Here is a 5,929-nt window from a genome sequence, read left to right as displayed (position 1 = left end):
TTGGGAGAGCCTGAGGGGATACTGAGGCAAAAGTCCTGATATGTCCGGAATGCTCCTCCTTAGGGGGCTGCGAGCATGTGAGTGTTGAATCAAAAGTCCTGGTATGTCCAGAGCCCCTCCTTGGGGTGGCTTGTCAACTTTTTGGAATTCCTCTGTCTCAGTGGCAATAGTCCAGTAAGGGTGAGGTCTGACAGATAAGCAGAACATCAAGAGGGCAGTTTGGAATACACATATCTATCAATTTTAAGGTCTTTCTATAATATTTTTCCCTCTGTAAACTAAACCAGTGCTCCTAACTTCAGCATATGGGAAATATTCTTACCCATAATGCAATATTACCACCCAGAAATAAAAGGAACTGTTCTTTCTTAGATTATGCAAAATTAATTAAATCATGATTTCTTATGTTTACAGGTATGCTATTCTCTTAGCTTTGAAACTTAGGAATCTCTACCATTAATTATAATAAATAGGCATGTGAACAAAGCTTAACTAAGCTACAGAAACTGTGAGTAAACAAGATTTAAAGCCACTTTTATTCATTTCAAGAGCTGACCAAAATAAATTCTATCATTAAAAATAAGAAAAGTAAAATAAATATTCTTCAAGATATACTTGACCTGAATCTGATGCTCATTATTTTATAACTGTTGTCAAAGAGCATCTAACCATGATGTCTGTCTGCCCCTCTCTTTGAAAAGGAGCCCTTCTCATTTAATCTGTCTGCATTAATTCAGTTACATTTTATAGGCCAAGTGTATACACACATGGCCCAAAAGAGTAACTCTAAACTTCCAACTTATTTTATAAGTTACAGAAAAAAAAATTATTCTTACAAATCATGGCAAACAATGTAAAAATTTACTAAATGTAAATTTTGCTGTTATAAACTTTTTATTTCTAAATAGTGTTAGTATAGAAAAACAGAAAATAAAATAATTTCTTGGAGGTTTTGGGCTAGCTTCAGTTATAAAAAAAGCTTATAATAACATACTTTTATAGTCACAAAATCAATTGAATTTATGAACATCAGCTATATAGTTATGCCATGAAAATGATTTCATTTTGAGTGGGAGGATTTGAAGGACTGGTCAGAACTCAGGGGAAGATGCAGAACTAATGGCAGGGGAGCAATCTCCTTGGTGAAAACAAGTTTGGTGTTACTGAAGACCCCAGGCAATATAAAGTTGTAAGTGAACAAGCAAAGTCATGGGACCTGTGGGGACTGGAAACTAGGCAGGGTGAAGAATTAAAGAGTAAAGCACATTTTTAAAAACAAAACAAACCTTCTTATATGTCATCAATTTCTATTGAGTAAATTTGAGCTCACAGAATTTGTCTGAGTTGCACATGATTACACAGAAGGTAATTATGACATGTCAATGACAAACACAACTCCTTAGTGTTTGCTATGGCTGTCGTAAGGCATGTTAAAAAACAGCTGATTAAGCTTTCCCAAAAAAGCTTAATATTTTATATAGTGATCCCCTAATATTTCCAGTATCTACCTTGTACCAGATATAGTTATTAAAAGTTACACATGATTACACAGAGGGTAATGTGACATGTCAATGACAAACACAACTCCTTAGTGTTTGCTATGGCTGTCGTAAGGCATGTTAAAAGATGAACTGAAACGTATTAAAATTTTAAGAGTTCATTTGAACAAACATGGATTTGAATCAGGTAGCCCCAAACTGGATGTAGTTAGGAGCATTCCATCAACAGGAGTCAGGAAAAAGGTTTTTATAAAGAAGATGTGGAAGCAAAGCAAGGAAATTACTTGATCGGCTACTACAGCTTAAGTGGTTGCATTTTGGGGGAAAGCTTAATCAGCTGTTTTTTATTGGTTGTTCTTAACCTTGAGGCTTTTACAATACTTCATTGTGGCTCATGCTTTAGCTTGCATGGTAGACTACCAAGGCATTAGAGCCATGTCAGACCAGTGGCTTCCTTATTTGATTACTTTAACCCCAAATACACAGAATGACTTAAGCAATATAAATTTATTGTCTCACAGTTCTGGGGACTAAAAGTACAAGATCAGGATATCAGCAGGGCCATGCTCCCTCTAAAATTAATAGGGAAGGATCTATTTCAGGACTTTCTCCCAACTTCTGGTAGTTTCATGGCTTGTGGTAACATAACTCCAGTCTTCACATGGCATTTTTCCTGTGTGTGTGTCTCTGTGTCCAAATTTCCCCTTTCCATAATCATATCAGTATATTGGTTTAGGGGTCCACCATACTCCAGTATGACCTCATCTTATATCTGATTAGAGCTGTGAAGACCCTATTTCCAAATAGAGTTGCTTTTGGAGGTACTAAGGTTAGAACTTCAACATATCAATTTGGTGTGAGGGACACAGCTCACCTCATAACAGATGGTAAATGGTAAAACTGAACATTAAAACTCATAAGCTCATTCTCTTTTCACAACCAGGTCACCCTCAACAAATCGTCAAATTTTTCAGTTTAGTAGGAGAGTTGGTCTGTGTCACATGGGAGAGGAGGAGACACTGAAGATACATCAGGGAGACATCATCATAGACCTTAGCTGCTTCTAGTGACATGAAGAATTCTACTTTATGTCATTGGCTAGCCTACTTCTATAAAGGTTAGTATTTTTCAGGCACTACCAGAATCTCCTACTTTTCTACAGTTAGTGCTACCCATGGTCTCTTTAAACCATATCATCTCATAAATTATAGATTTGGATGAGAAGTTAAAAAGTCTAAAAAGTTTTAGACTAAAACTCTCAAATGAAAAAACCAAGTCCTTTTTACTAACAAAAAGTTGGTGAAAATGCATATTGGTCAACTACAATGGAAAACAGTATGGCAGTCCCTTAAAAAACTAAAAACGAGGCCCTGGCTGGTTGGCTCAGTGGATAGAGTGTCAGCCCAGCATGCTGACATCCAGGTTCAATCCCAGATCAGGGCACATATGAGAAGTAACTATCTGCTTCTCTTCCCCTCCCACACCCCCTTTTCTCTCTCTTCCTTCCTCACAGCCAATGGCTCAATTGGTTCAAGTGTCGGCCTCAGGTGCTGAGGACAACTCAGTTGATTCAAGCATCAGCCCCAGACAGGGGTTGCCACATGGTTCTCAATCAATGCACATGTGGGAGTCTTTTCTCTATCTCCCCTCCTCTCACTCAAAAAACAAACTCATGAAGAGTTTATACCAAAATGCCATGTGATTCTCTGGTCAACAAACCTCAAAACAAGCATAATGAAGCAGAAAAGCCAAAATCACAAAATTGAAAAGATAAAAGATATCACTTTGAACACAGATAAATAATTAAGGTCTGCCTCATAAAAGGATTAGGATTAAGGAACCATAGTAATAATTATCCTTAAAAACACAAGCAGGGAGCCTGACCTGTGGTGGCACAGTGGATAAAGCATCGACCTGATATGCTGAGGTCTCTGGTTCTAAACCCTGGGATTGCCTGATCAGGGTACATGTGGAGGTTGATGCTTCCTGATCCTCTCCTTCCCCCTTCACTCTCTCTTACTCTCTCTCTCTCTCTTTCTCTCTCACCTCTCTCTCTAAAAATAAATAAATAAAATATAAAATAAAATAAAACACAAGCAAGGAGCCTGACCAGGTGGTGGCACAGTGGATAGTGCATCAGACTGGGATGCAGAGGACCCAGGTTCAAAACCCTGAGGTCACCGGCTTCAGTGCAGGCTCATCTGGCTTGAGCGCAGGCTAGAATCTGAGATCATAGACATGACCCCATGGTCACTGGCTTGAGGCCAAAGGTCACTGGTTTGAAGCTCACGGTTGCTGGCTTGAGCCCAAGGTCGCTGATTCCAGCAAAGGGTCACTCACTCTGCTGTAACCCCCGGGTCAAGACACATGTGAGAAAGCAATCAATGAACAACTAAGGTGCCACAACAAAGAATTGATGCTTCTCATCTCTCTCCCTTCCTATTTGTCTGTCCCTATCTATCCCTCTCTCTGATTCTCTGTCTCTGTAAAAAAAAAAACAACAAACAAACAAACAAAAAAAACTCAAGCAAGGATTTCTCCAATTTATCCCAAAGTATTAGAACTAGGCACTCTCGGCACTCTCTTGAACCTAACGAAGTAATTTTAGGACAAATATTTTATATAGTGGCTCAATATAACAAGTATCTCCGCTTAATCAGAAAATATAAATTCGCAAGAGTGTGGAATAAAAAGTTAACAAACCAAAGTTACTGTGGTGGGCTGGAATTTTAGGAAAATGCTTAGAAATCACTTTTTAAAAAACAAAATTCTGTTAAAGGAAGAAAAAACAGTGGAACAAGTCTCTCAAACACCATGAAAACAAACTACCTTATATAGTCTTTAAGTAAAATATACTTTTAAGAGCTCACTGATTTATTTTTATATAATTTAAATATTTTATTTCCTATAACATATAAATCATTTTTGCAAAGGACTGATTTGAATTTGTTGATGTTTCCAATTTTAAATCATTCCTATATAATTTTTTTAATTTAGTGTATTGACATAGTTTCAATGTCCCATTCAAGAGCTCGCTGAGTTTTGACAGTCTCAACAGACCACATTTCAAGTTTATGATGCTCACTCCTCTAAGAACTTTAAAAAATTGAGACGTGAGTGTTTTGGCTTACATCATTAGTGTCATACATACAGACTATGTGGGCAAACTATACTGCTCACAAAAATTAGGGGATATTTCAAAAATGAATATGAAGCTATAAAGTATCCCTTAATTTTTGGGAGCAGTATAATTTGGTTGCACGCGGCAGAAGAATACACAGTAACGTGGCATATAAATTGGCATATAGTTGGTATCCCCTAGTACGCTTACCTATGCCATTGTGGACTGTTAAAAGCGCAAGTATTCCATCTGTGTTAGGCTAGGGTGTGTTGACTTACACCAAAATACAGGTTGTGTCACTGTCGTTGGGATGGAACTGTGTCCTAACCCAAGGACCCCTTGTAATTCATTTTCAAACAATTGTTATGTGACATGTACATATGTCAATGACAAAGCACAAGTTGCCCTCAGCGCTACAATGGACATATAAGTTACCAATTAACTGACAACATTGACAGAATATTGGTAGAAAAACTATATCATTTTATTGGCTCATCAGTTCCTATGTCATGTACCTCAATAAAACAAGGGAGTAACTTTCAGATTTAGAGGCTGAGCACTAGAGCCCACAAAACGTATTTGTCAGAAATTGATACGATTGCATTGTTCAAATATATATAAAGATATATATATTAATTTCAGTTAAATATGAAGGGTTGAATATGTTTTGTTTTTACTGTCCTCTTCTGAAAACCTCTAAAATGATAGTGAAAATATTTAAAGAGGTTGCTAAGAATGAAGTGAACCCTGAAGGAATGACAGTGACCAATTTTAGAAGGTATAAGGGAGATAAAAGCACAAAAAAATATTCTTCATGGAGGAAAGAAAAAGCTGACTGGGTTGGACCTCAGAACCAAAGAGATTCTCACAAATTAAGAGGCATCACAGGGGTGCAATTGGGTTGGTTTGCTATGGAAGGATCATTAAATAATTTAAGAAGCTTTTAAAAACACAGATCTGTCCTGCAGCCCAACAAAAGACTTATAGAGATTAAATCATAAAAATTCTATAAGATCCCAGGCAAACAGAAAAACAGAAGGATTAAGTGCATGTCTATACACTGAACAACTAGATGCATGGGTTCCTTCTCCCACTGGTCTCCAACAACACTAGCCTTTATATCTTCCAGACAAGAGATTAAAGTGTTGTCTCTGAAGTAACTGACTGGCACAATTGTATTTGAGGGAGTGACCTACAATAATCATCAAAATAGCATCCCTCAAACACCCAAATCAAAGAACCCTTCAGTGAAGACCATCAGTCAGCAACCTGTGTCTCTTTCACAAACACACACACAAATAAATGCAGA

The sequence above is a fragment of the Saccopteryx bilineata genome, chromosome 6, assembly GCF_036850765.1.
Source record: "Saccopteryx bilineata isolate mSacBil1 chromosome 6, mSacBil1_pri_phased_curated, whole genome shotgun sequence".
Lineage (NCBI taxonomy): Eukaryota > Metazoa > Chordata > Mammalia > Chiroptera > Emballonuridae > Saccopteryx > Saccopteryx bilineata.
This window is presented reverse-complemented; position numbering follows the sequence as displayed.